At 34.3% G+C, this 12,267-nt stretch overlaps 1 protein-coding gene across 1 annotated transcript in view; it reads left to right on the plus strand.

Annotated features, from left to right (window-relative positions):
* The window catches only part of LOC138709086 (uncharacterized), an 82,999-nt gene that overhangs the window by 59,798 nt on the left and 10,934 nt on the right, over nt 1-12,267 (plus strand). The gene's annotated exons all lie outside the window — the stretch shown is intronic.

The following is a 12,267-nucleotide window of genomic DNA, read 5'->3' on the forward strand; positions in this document are numbered from 1 at the left end:
TGATCTTGCTTTTCATATATTCTATACTAAAATGTATTTTATTATAGATCAATGTGTTCCTAGAACTAAACCATACAAAAATAAGTATCCTTTATGGTTTAATAATAATGTAATAAAAAACTTAAAACTTAAAGAAAAGTTTAGAAAGAAAAAACATATTTCAGAATATTACTTACTGATGTATAAATTTTATCGGAGTCTCACGAAAAATGAAATGAAAAAAGCTTATGATCAATATGTCAATAAAATAGACAGTACAATTTTGTTTGATTCTAATAGTTTCTGGAATTTTGTTAAAAATAAAAGAAAAAACACAAATTATTTGCGTTGCATGGAATATAATGGGAAAAAATTGTCGTTGTTGAATGACATATGTGAAGGTTTTGTCAGCTATTTTCAATCTGTTTATTCTTCAACTGAACCCACTTATAATGTGGACCCTGTGTGTGATGTATCAACTGATATAGTCAATGATTGTAATCTCTTAAACATAATGTATTTTACACATGAAGATGTAAAATGTGCTATAAGACAATTACGTCCCAAAAAATCTGCAGGACCAGACTGTATACCACCTTATGTATTTAAAGCTTGTGCAGATAATTTAGTATCACCACTAACTAGTATATTCAATCTCATTATAAAACACAGCTGTTTCCCTAAAGAATGGAAATGTACAAAAATTACTCCAATATTCAAGTCTGGTAAAATTAACGAAATTCAAAATTATAGACCTATTGCAGTTTTATCGACACCAGCTAAAATATTTGAATCATTAATATATAAACAAATTTATACTTACGTAACAAAATCAATTTCACATGATCAGCATGGGTTTATGATTGGAAGATCAACTGTTACAAATTTACTACATTTCACACAATTTGTTTCCTCCCAACTAGATAATAAATTACAAGTTGATGTTATTTATACAGATTTTCAGAAAGCATTTGATAAGGTTGACCATGATATTCTTTTATTGAAATTGAAACAATATGGATTTTCCCTCTCATTGCTATCGTTAATTAAATCATACTTGAAAGGAAGAGTACAAGTTGTGAACTTTCATGGACATACTTCTAAGCCTTTTACGGTAAATTCTGGTGTGCCTCAAGGTTCCAATCTTGGTCCATTATTGTTTTTATTGTTTGTTAATGATATTGTGAATTGTGTACAACATTCTAAAATTTTATTATTTGCGGATGATATTAAATTTTATAAAGAAATCAAAACTATATCAGATTGTAAGCTACTTCAAACAGATATTACAAACTTACATATATGGAGTATTAATAATAAATTGTTATTTAATATAAATAAGTGTATACATATGACCTTTTCTAGATTGAAAAATACAATTAAATTTTCATATAAAATAGAGGCAAAAGTTTTACCAGCAAAAAATGAACATAAAGATTTAGGTATATTATTTAGCAGCAATTTTACATTTCATAGTCATATTAATAATATTATAAATTTGTCCTATAAAAGTTTAGGTTTTGTTATGAGAAATTCTTGTAAATTCAAAATGAAAACTATAATAATTTTGTATAATTCCATTGTTCGATCTAAATTAGAATATGCTGCTGTTATCTGGAACCCAGTTACTAACAAATATATTCTGTTACTAGAAAAAATTCAAAATAAATTTTTAAAATGGTTATATTACAGACTTTATAATGATTATCCTACCTATGAGAGTTATGCTACAATGCTTCAACATTTCCATTTTACTAGTTTGCAAATTCGACGAAATTGTCAATCTTTAAACTTTCTTTATAAAATTATTAACAATAAGTTGGACTGTGTTGGTTTATTTTATTATATAACATTATATGCACCTAAGCTTAAAACGAAATTTCGAAATTTGTTTTACATACCAAGGACAAATACTGAATCCCACAAAAATTCCCCAGTTTTCCAAATGTTACAGTTATACAATAAATTACATCCTCATCCGAATGTTGATATTTTCAATATGAATTTCTCTAGATACAGAATTATTTGTTATCATATTTTACAGAATATTGTTGTTAGTTAATTTGAAGCTACTTTCACACCTTATTTCAATTTCTCTTTTTTTCTTTCCCTTTTTTCTATTATGTTTCAGTTTTTCATAAGTGTATGTTTCCTTTTCCTTGTTTATGTTTTATCAATTAATTTGTTAGTCGTGAACATTGTAATTGGGCTTTGCCTGTTATGTTCATCAACAAATGAATAAATAAATAAAATAAATAAATAAATAAATAAAGTTATATATCTTCTGTACTGTTAATGCTAAATTAAATGTTAAATGTTATGTTTTATGTAACGGCGTTCGCAATTGCAGAGGTTATATTAGCGTCACCGGTGTGCCGAAATTTTGTTTCGCAAAAGTTCTTTTATATGCCAGTAAATCTACTGACATGAGCCTGTCCCATTTAAGCACACTTAAATGCCATCGATCTAACCCGGGATCGAACCCGTAACCTCGAGGATAGAAGGCCAGCTCTATACCAACTGCGCCAAACTATTAATGCTACATTAATAATAATAATAATAATAATAATAATAATAATAATAATAATAATAATAATAATAATACACCCATTCTTTAGGCAATTAGGAAACTTCTCTTTATTGTAGAATTTGTTTTATTTTGTTCTATTTGAAAAATTCGCCTCTAAAATTCGTTCTTAAAATTTGCATTAAAATTTTGAAAGCCAGTATTAAAATTATGCTACAAGCATTTTAAAGAATATGCTTTTATGATTAAAATGTCAAAGATATTTTGAATATGTATTTAAAAATTGGTTGAGATATAATCATTTTATTGAATTAATTTATCCAGGTATTTTCTTTTCAAAAATTTTGGTCCTAATTATTTTCATTAATCTCGGACTTATGTTGTAGGGGAAAGTAGCCTAAATCGTACCGGCGCCGAAATCGTACCACTATTAATTTGAGGACAGTATTGCATGTAGGAACCATCTGGGGAATTTTTCATGATACTCGTTCAGTTTCCCGCCTTTCACCCAAGACAACAGCTGTATTAAATCGTGCTTAATAGTAAGTTCTGATTTCTCATACAAGATTTTGTTACTCTTTCGTAAGCTTTTATTGAAACACTGAGTTAGTTTAATGAATGTCATTTATTACACCTAACATATAAGATTTTTGCATTATTTGAACGGTAAAAATAGTCACTGTAACAGCTTTGTTTAGGTTATAATCTAAATAGTTTGCTTGGAGTGCTAGTTTCCTAAATCGTACCTTTAAAAGGTTGCTCAAATCGTACCACTACGATTTTGGCATTGTGAACAATTAACATTAGTTGCATAATATTTTTAAATTTCGGAATTGATAATGCCAAACGAGAATATGGAAAATGGGAAGCAAGTGTTTTACTTAAGTCAGTGGATGAATTTCGATTCGAAGCAATGCGATTGAATGAGGTACGAAATTCTGAAACAGACTTTCAAGCGACATATTATGGGTGAAGAGAGGTCTGGATCGTTCTGAAAATGGATCCGTCAACTGGCGGAATACAGCTTTTCTACGGGAAATAGAAGCGGGATTGGTTAAATATATTCTGATATTTGAAGAATATCTTCTTGGACTTACTATAACAGACGTCAGGAAGCTTTCCTTTAATGTAGTTCTTATTTTGAAAATTATATGTATATTTTACAAATGGGTACGATTTAAGCAAGCTGTAGGTACGATTTAGAAAACTGAGCGCATAAATCGTACCGCTTGCAGTGTTTTAAATAATGTCTTTTAAAAACAATTGATAATTACTAAAAAATTCTGAAAAAAAATATTTTGTGTCTCATGGTACTGTCGGAATGTCTAAGAATATATGCAATTAAAATTCCCTCCCATTTCGAAATAAATAACTTAAGACTGAAAGGTGGTACGATATAGGCAACCTTCCCCTAGTATCAATGATATTTCTACAAATAAAAAATGAAAAAAATGTGCGTCAATTAGGAAAACAAATTCGAATTACAGTCAACTCCGAATATAGTTAACCTCTGCGGACTTGCATATTCGTTCACTATATCCGAAGTGTCTCTCCCCTAACCTTAAATGATAGAAATGAATGAAATTGTGAAGAAGAAAATTAAATATTTCATTTTTGTGGAATGGATTACACTGTATACTGTTACTCACAGTTGATTTACTTAAACTATGCTGTCGACCCACGTCTGCTTGCGAAAGACCGCATTCAATGTCACTTATAATATTCGTCTTATCTTTCAAAGAAAACACTTTACGCTTCGAAATTTTTATACAATACATTCACTGTTGGAAGACTAGATCAGGTAGAAATGATAAACACTGTATGGTGTGACTACGTACTCAGCCTTGGAATTTCCCGGGTCACTTAATGAAAACTGGGAGGGAGTTGATGGAGTTTGAAAGCCATCGAAATCTTACCTTCATTTATGCTCTGGACATAATGTCCGTCCCCTTTTAATAAAAGAAGGCAATTCCATTTTCCGTTGTTTCGATGCTATCCGTCAATGTTTCTGAGAACAAAAGGCAACCCTTTGAGAGTGAAGGATTAGAAATAACAGTAGAGTGCCTGAGAACAGAATGTCAACCCTTCGACGGTGGAGTGAGTCAAGGTCGTCACGCGTTGCCTGAATTTACAGTACAGCTCATTGTCTAGGAATCACTAATCCTACCTTTGTCCTTTGACTAAAGGAGTAAGAAACTTAGGTTGCTATTCATAGACATTTCGCTAGCCCGGGCTACGAGCGTGCTAAACAGGATTCATATCATATCATATCGCTGACACTGGTTTATGAATACGAAAAACGTTAGTTCGCTGATCATCCCCCGAAAGCCCGCGCAAAGAATGTCTATGAATACGGCCCCTAGGGCCGATTGTATAAACCATTTAATCTTAGATCAGAGGTTAAATTGATCCTCGTTCTAGCTGAACTTGGAATTTTGTGTTGTATAAAGTCTAATCTGAGATTAATTTGTCTTAAACTAAAGTCAACCTTGACTGAAGAAATTTCTCCGATTAAGTTAGATGATCTAAGTTCAGTTATTTCTCTTCTGTTTGAAATATACGAGTGGCAGATTGTGCAAAAAGAATAACCATTATTATTAATATTTATGGATATGGTAGATACATTTATATATTTTTTTCAATTTCTTGCCTTAATACACAAACATTCTTACATTTTATAAGGCTTTATCGTGTTCAGCAGTATCAAATAACATAATCTATAATTATATTATGTTTATAACAACCGTTAATTATTAATGGATCTGATAGGTACATTCATAAATTTTCAATTAACTGTATTACTAAATGAAAATTGTTGTTTTATAAAGCTGTATTGTGTTTAGCAGTATCAAACACTATAACATGATAACAATTTGGAGAACGGTCAACCTTCTTCTTATTGTCCGCCATTATTTACAATGCACAAAACAAACCAGTGTCTCCAACAGAGTGTTCGGAAAGTCGCCAGAAATAATTGGGAAGTCGCTAGATTTCTCATTATCAACAAAGAAAGATTAAATTTTGTCACTATAGGGTGCTAAAAAGGTCGCTAAATCCCTATGAAAGCCATATAACAGCTAAAAGAAATTGTCGTTGGAAAAGAGTTAAAGTCGCTAATTGGCAACACTGAACAAACCTGTACAACATGGCCCGCGCATCACATACTTCACTTCCGATGTTGTCAAATCCTTTTCAGTTTCACTAAACTTAAATTGCATTTGAACCAAGGTAATTTGATCGCAGAAAAGTTTTATGCAATAGAAGAAGTGTCTGAACTCGGTTCACTTTCCGATCTTCGATCAAAGTTGATCTTTAGTCAGGGAGTTTTATACAATTGGGCCTTAGAATGTTATTCTCAACATATTCTTTCAGTTTTTGTACAAGACTGTCTGATTTCAAATAAGAATTTGTTTGTATACAAGGTTCACTATAACCGAAGCGAGGGTTCACTATAAACGGAAATATTAATGTACCGTACTTTTTAATGTATGCGGGTCGGGACCAACGATTTAGGTTCACTATGTTCTCTATAATCGAGTTCACTATATCTAGAGTTGATTGTATATCATATTTTCCTCTTAATGTCAGAATGATAAATCTAGGATATTATGATGAACTTTTGCGAACTGCAGTAATTAAATAAGAAAACTTTTCTCATTTCGCATAAGCGTAACTTGTTTAACCCAAAGCTTTATTTATTCCTCAACTAGGAACAGCAAAACAGGTCACGAACCCCCTGAATAAAGAAGTCACGATAACCGTTACGCTGCCAAGCTCTCTATCCAAGTGTGCAATGTTTGTGCAATAACCTAACTTGCAGTAGTGGCACTACAGGGAGCGGCGGTAACTATAAAGTAGACTGCAGTCGGTAAGCGCGTCCCCAGGCGATGATAAAGAACAACTGGGGCACTTCTTTGTGCCAGACGGTAGCGTGACTCAGCAGGTGCAGTCCTGCCTTCTGCGCCTCACCCTATGGCTGCCATAACTTGTGTCGTTACTCAGATTTCCTTCTTTGAATGTCTCTTCCCCGAGATACAGAAGACAATGTTCGTCCACTTTGAATAGTTGTTATGTTTAATAGGTAGTCCGGGGATTGTTGAAATAATGTAAACCCATTTCCTTCTGCACTGTTACTGGCTTCGGCTCGTGGTAGGTGTTGCGAAATTTATGAAAGAGAAATGTGCAGTCATGGAGATTTGCACTTCATTTTCTCTTGCATCATCCTCTCTGACATAATCATAACGACGTTTGAAAAAACAAAACTGTAATTCCAAATTTTATGTTACAATTATTAGCAAAATAATAAATAAATAAATAAATAAATAAATAAATAAATAAATAAGTAAATATGATCACGACACGCACACATACCATGTGCAAATTACTGTACCTTTCCTCAGTCTGAAATTTTATGAATTAAGTTTGTATAATATATTCAAGCTAATTGATTGATGACTGACTGACTGACTGACTGACTGACTGACTGACTGACTGACTGACTTCACTCAATGACTGGCTGGCTAACTGGCTCGCAGATTGATTGATTAATTGATTGGTTTATTTATTTATTTATTCATTTATATTTTATTTATTTATTTACTTACTTATTTACTGACTAGTTGATTGGCTATTAGCTGACTGACTTGACTTACTTGATTGACTAGATGACTGGCTATTAGATAACTGACTCACTTGACTAATTGACTAACTGACTAACTTGCTGACTGATTAACTGCCTGACTGACTTACTTGACTGACTAGTTGGCTGGCTGGCTGACTGACTTCAACGAAAGACAGGCTGACTGGCTGACTTACTTGATTGAATGGCTGATTGTCTGGCTGACTTACTGATTGTTGTTTGATTGGCTGACTGATCGACTAATTAGCTGACTGACTAATTGGCTGACTGAATAACTGACTTCACTGACAGATACTTGATTGAATGGCTGATTGGCTGGCTGACTTATTGATTGAGTGGCTGACTGACTGACTTCACAGACAGACAGACAGACTGGCTGGCTGAGTTACTTCATTGAATGACTGACTGACAGACTGAATAGCTGACTGACTGACTTCACTGACAGACAGGCTGGCTGGCTGACTTACTTGATTTAATGGCTGACTGACTGTCTGACTAACTAACTGACTTCATAGACAGAATGGCTGACTTACTTGATTGAATGGCTGTCTTATAGATTGACTTACTGACTTCACAGACAGAATGGCTGACTTACTTGATTGAATGGCTGTCTTACAGACTGACTGACTGACTGGCTTCATTGACAGACGGACTGGCTGACTGACATATTTAATTTAATGGCTGACTGACTAACCAGTTGACTGACTTCACTAACAGACAGACTGGCTGGGTGACTTACTTGTTTGAATGGCTGACTGACTGACTGACTGACTGATTGACTGACTGACTGACTGACTGAGTCACTCACTCACTCACTCACTCACTGACAGGCTGACTTGCTGGATGGCTGGCTGCTGACTGACTGACTGACTGACTGACTGACTGACTGACTGACTGACTGACTGACTGACTGACTGACTGACTGACTGACTGACTGACTGACTGACTGACTGACTGACTGACTGACTGACGGACTGACTGACTGACTGACTGACTAGAATAATGGATTTACTGATTGTGGTGAATAAGGTGACTGGGTTGTATGAAGTAATTGCATAGTCTGTATAAAATGGGTCTCATAAGTCATCATCTTCCAAACAAAAATAAAAAATCAGAACATTAACACAAAACGTAACACACAACCGCAAGACAACGTGATGCGATACCCACAGAATCGAGTACCATACCCCACGGGCGACAGCTGGGAATAGAGATATATTATTTATAGCCTATGTTTGTAGAACTTTTCCTTGCTACGTTCGCTGAGGAATCATCTTCTAAAATGCGTAATAGTTTCTAACAATCTATATAATTAAATTAATTAGTTTCTCTTTGCACAGCTTCTTAAGTCAATACCAACTTTATCACCATATTTGTCATTTTATTTTACAGAATATAAAATTACGAAGAAAGTCGTCTCCAAACGTTTGAAATGGAAAGCGATTGCATGTTTTTGATTCCCAATAATGGTGATTAACTTTTACTAACAAATTATTACAGTTCTATATAATGTGTACTTTTATTTACTGAATATTAACGAAACAGTAGATGTCACTTTACTCAAGTAGAAGTCGGACGGATAGAAGACATACAATACCGCTTTATAACTATCAGGTGTGGTGGAAACACATATTTTCGCGAAAATCTCCAATCGTTTTTAGTATCACAGTGCCGTATAACGACAAAGTGAAAATCAAATAGCTTACGAGTATCTTCGTCTGCTGCTTTTGCAGTAGAATTTTTCATGTAAGCTTCACTGAAAATGCAGATACTTTTTACCGTCTCATGCAAATATTTTTAATGTATATAATGATTTTAATTTCATACACAAACGTGAAATAACTCTCAGCATTTACGCCCCTTTCCATCTAAGTTCATCCGAGTTTTTGTTTCGCACATTACGTGTAACTAGATACCAAAGTACCTGCACTTCCTTCAGTGATTTCTTCACAACTTCCTGGTAATTAAATGTAGAACACTACAAAGAAGTAAATGAGGATTAATTACATTCTCTGCGTCTTTGAAAAGAGAAACGTGTAATTTGAAGGTGCAAAAGGAAGCTTGCGATAGGAAGTAAACTCAATCCTCCAGTCAGGTGAAAGTAATTGTCTTAAATTCAGCGAAGTATGTCATTCAATTCATCCTAATGAGTAATAAGATAAAATGAAATTTTTCTCTTTAGTAATGTTACATCGATATCAGAAACTCTATCAGGTCGCCAGATAACTATCTGAAAACTCCATAGGCAACCTATTTTGGAGGCTGATAGTGATATGCGATAAAATATTGATATCTTCTTATTCCATCCAAGGGTCGGGTATTTTATTTCCTCGTTCCGAGACAGCCACGTCACGTATTCCTCCCATCATGAATGATGATGATTAGAGACCAAATTTTAAAGGGAATCCTTTTTTTTTTTTACGAAACATGAAATGGTTAATTACGATGTTCAAAACTATCTTCCACAGACAAAATTATGTGGTTTTGACTTCCCTTTTTTCCCTTTTTTAGTCCATATTGACTTTCCCCCCCTTTTTTTAGAAACATTTCTTTTTTGGTTCTTTTTTGACAGAATATCGCAAACATTTAGATAATTTTCCTATATTTTTTCCGGTAGGCCTATAACTAGCAGCGCGAGCGAAAATAAATATCGTTCTTCATCTGATTCCAGACATTGAAAAACTAATAAAGTGTGATGATTTAGAGTTCAGGATAAAAAGAAAAATTTCACCTCTGGTTTCAGTTGATGTTGAGCGGTCATTTTCTGTTTATAAAGACATTCAGCGTTGAAAGAGGCAGAATTATATTGAAACATATTGAAATGTTGAATATGATCTAAACGACACTCTCCTTATGTTGCAAAGTGATAAATATAAGGTTGTGTGTGCTATGTGTATCCATGAATGTGCTGAAATGTGTTTTCAATTAAAATAGCACCCTTTTGAGGGAGTAATATAGTCATTTTTTGACTATATCAAATACAACACTTTCCTTATGTTGTGAAGAGAGAAATGTAAGCTTGTGCCATGTATATCCATGAATGTGCTGAAGTGTGTCTTGGGGAGTAATATAGGCTTTTTTCAAGCCCTTTTTTTTTTTTGGCTATAACTTTCCCCCCTTTTTTTTTTTTGTCCTTTTTTGATGAAAAATTTTCTCTTTAAAATCCGGTCTCTAATGGAGAATTGTTGGGATGTCATAGGAGAAACGGAGTATCCGAAGAAAACCTCTGTGTTGCCTCGGTCATGGGCTGGCCCAACATAAGGTAGCCTATAAATTCATGATAGAACGAAATTTGAACCCAGTCCCTCTGAATTATAAATAGAGCTAGGAATTTTCGGTGCTGCAGTTTAATATATATATATTGAATTGCCCAAATTGGCTTGCCTTACAAAGAAAACACTAAATAAACACACTTAACAGTGTTTTGTTTTACACCTTTTTCCGATGTCAGCACCTTTTGTCAGTGTCATTATCTTTTTGCACTTTTCTCCTCCTTTCTTTGCCTCCTTTCCCGCATTTTATTCTTATAACGTGTGCGGCTTGGCAAGGCTTCTACCTATTGTTAACACGCCGTTCAGGTACCTTACTGTACTATTTTGCTCTTGATTTTTTTTAATAAATGGGCAAATATAGGCTACTGCTTTATGAATGTTTTTATTATAATTTACTGTTTTTAGTGTGGTACCACATTACTTTCGCTTCAGTGCAGTCCAGTTTGACAAAAGTTTCAAATTACTTTGCTCTTCAGTGAACTACTGTTTGGTAAAATGTCTACAGATTACTTTTTGCTTCATATAGCACACCGTTAGGCGAAAGCTATTGAATACGAAGAAAAGGAATTTGAGCATGTTCCATCTTTGGCGCAAGATTAATTATTTTTCTCTCCTTCTCAATATCATCTGCTATTTTGGCTGAACCCAACCAATGAGGATGAAACTAAGTTTATTCTAGGAATTTTGTGCCCTTATATGGCACGTAATTGGTTTTGGTAATGTTTCTAATGAACATTTACAATTGAAATTTGCAGTTTTTTTCAACTAAATTAAGGTCCTTTTTTGCACTTTTTTACCAAAATTTTGCACCTAAAATTCCTTACTCTAATATTATAAGCACAACACTCTAGCACAGAGTCACAGTGGCTATTTGTACTTCTAGAATATAGTTCCCTGCCATGCCAACAATACGTTGCCAAATCCTCTCGAAGAAAGCACTCCAGGGTCTTTAGAATGTTTTCTCTTGCATGAAAGCAAATGCCTGGCAGAGTTATTATTTTTTTTTCAAGAATGAGTCGCACTCACAAGAGCTCATGTCTGGTGAAATTTCTGGGTGTTCGAGTACTTCCCAGTTCTTCTTAACAGATTGGTCACTGTAGCGACCACATGACAACGAGCATTATCGTAACACAATAGACCTCTCCTCAATGGCTTGTGGTCATTTACGACGCGATGCTGGGCTCAAATGCTGTTCCAAGTAATTAGAGCTGTAGGCTAAGCTGCATTTAGTGTTGTACGAGGACGTAGGCTACAGTATGCACAAGGATTATGCCTTCGTAATCGCAGCACACGGTAATCGTTACTTTCAAAGGATCCTTCATTGCACGGCACGTTCGTGGGCGCGATTATTCTAAGTGTCGCCATTCACCTGACTAGCGTTTCAGCTCAGGTTCATATGAACGTAAGCATGTGTTATCCATTGTGATAATGCAACGAAGAAAGGCTTCACCGCTTCAGATGCACTGTTACTGTCTTCATATGCTGCCACTTCTGGATTTCAGTTAAACTATGAAGAATCGAAGGAGCACAGACGCTAAGCGCTCCACATTTTTAGCGTCTTTGCTAAAATTATGGATGTAATACCGTCGCCCTTCTGACATCATTTTTGTAGTCGGTTCTACCGAACACCAGTTATATTATGATCCCACTACTTAAAAATCCTTTGTGTTGTGCGTGTTTTGTACTGCACATAAGTTAATCTAAGTTTTATTTAAATGTATGTCGAATTATTTGCAGAACAATTGGCAACTGCGTTCGACTCTAGGAGATAAGCATACTCAAACTCATCAGAATTTTCTTACACTACCATTATACCTATTAATTGATGTACAACAAAAGATCAATAGTTA

Source organism: Periplaneta americana, chromosome 11 (genome assembly GCF_040183065.1).
Source record: "Periplaneta americana isolate PAMFEO1 chromosome 11, P.americana_PAMFEO1_priV1, whole genome shotgun sequence".
Taxonomy (NCBI): domain Eukaryota; kingdom Metazoa; phylum Arthropoda; class Insecta; order Blattodea; family Blattidae; genus Periplaneta; species Periplaneta americana.